A 2,026-nucleotide genomic window follows, 5' to 3' on the forward strand; every position below is an offset into this window, starting at 1 on the left:
TTATTATTATTATTATTATTATTATTATTATTATTATTATTATTATTATTATTATTATTATTATTATTTGCTCTATTATTGCTATGCATCATCATGTGCATGGCTTTTCTGATTATCATCACAACACAAATTCCATGCCTGCCGACATAATTTAACACGTACCTGACACATACATATTTATTAGTTAAAATTTGGAATGGTTTTTTTTTTTTAAAAAAAAATTAGACCTTGGTTTTTTTTGGATAGATATAGTTATTTTATTTCTTTTCTTTTCTCTTTCTTATCGGAGTCGACAATAATTAAATATACAATGTAAAAAATGGCGAAGAAATTCAAAAAAAAAAAGATAATGTGTATTTAATTAAAACAAAGAATTTTTTATTGAAAAGTAAATTCTTAATTTTAATAAAGATATCAATAGTCTGTTTGAACTTTGAATGAATTATTATTTGAGGATGGGAACATTGTAATTTATGGGCCAACATATAACAATATTAATATTCAAGAAATAATTTCATAAATACATAACAAAAAATAGATATAATAAATATACCCTGATAAAAGACAAAAAGGAAAGAAGTATTATCAACAAACTAAGCAATCAATGCAGTTACCAAGATTTTAAGTTATTTGACTTAGTGTCCTTCACTGAGGGGTGTTCATCATGGATCAGATTTCGTTCGTATATCTACGGTATTATTCGGATTCAATCTAAAAATTTGTATATCAATTTGATTTGTAAAATTGTGGGATTAAATTGAATCTGATCCACACATTAATAAGATAGAATTATAAATTTTAGATAAGTATTCATATATTCAATTTGTATATTTGCACATTTATAAAAATAAATAAATAAATAAATATTTTTTATATTTTATTTTAATTATATATTATATTATTTTATTTTTATTATTTAAAAAAATATTGATTAAAAATATTTTAGGAATAAATAAGTTTAAAAGTATGAAAGAAATATTTTATTGAATTTTTTTACATAGCAACCGAATTGGATTTAAATTTAAACGTCACAATATTAAATTTGATTCAATAATTTTAGTGTAGATTGGATCAAAATTTTTGCCATATCATATTCGATCTGCGTTGATCATATTAATGTTAGTACATATAATTTCATTTGTTTTAGGCCTTGGGTTAAAACCGAGAAAAATAACTTTCAACATTCTGTGCCTAGTAATTTGTAACTTTTTTTATTATCTACGTTTTTTTTTAATTTGATAGGTAAAACATTAATTTATTATAGATTTGAGCTCTTTAAAAATTTGATATTGACCAATAAATTACTGTATGCATAAAATAAAATTTGAAATCTCAACATTTACTTAAGTAGACTAATAAATAATTACTCGGCCAACCCAAGTTAACTTAATTCATAATTAATCTAGTCTTATACGAGTATAAACAATGTTATATTATCAAAAATATTATTTCTACACTAAAATTAATTATTAAAATCAATTATTAATGTATTTATATATTTTGTATTTATATATATATATTATTTAAAAATATCCTGGAGAAAAAAATAGCATGACTAGTGAACTTTTTCCTTTTAATATTGGAATGGTAATGGTATTTTTTTAAAATGTGAATTGTTGAGGTGCTATTCTCAAATATAGAATTATTTAATTAGAAAAATAGAAATTGGGATGGACCATCCGATTTATTAGAGGTACAAAAATCGGATCGTCCGATTTGTGAAAGGTTTAAAAAAATAAAAAATTTGAGGTGCAGAAATCGGAGAGTCCGATTTATATATTTTTCACAGTTTTAAAAAACACACAAAATTACAATATTAAAATATATTACTACTTTTACTTCCGTAAAAAAAATTTCCTAAATAAAAATAACAAAGACACGTAAGGGAAAAAAGGGGTTCAAAGTAAATCACAAATCATCTAAAGTTCTAAATTTTAGAAAATGAGCATATAATAATTACATGGAAGAAAATAAATAAATGACACCATCATTAGCCACATTGAAACAAAATGGAACGAAACAACTA

Source organism: Arachis duranensis, chromosome 7 (assembly GCF_000817695.3).
Source record: "Arachis duranensis cultivar V14167 chromosome 7, aradu.V14167.gnm2.J7QH, whole genome shotgun sequence".
In the NCBI taxonomy this organism is placed as follows: domain Eukaryota; kingdom Viridiplantae; phylum Streptophyta; class Magnoliopsida; order Fabales; family Fabaceae; genus Arachis; species Arachis duranensis.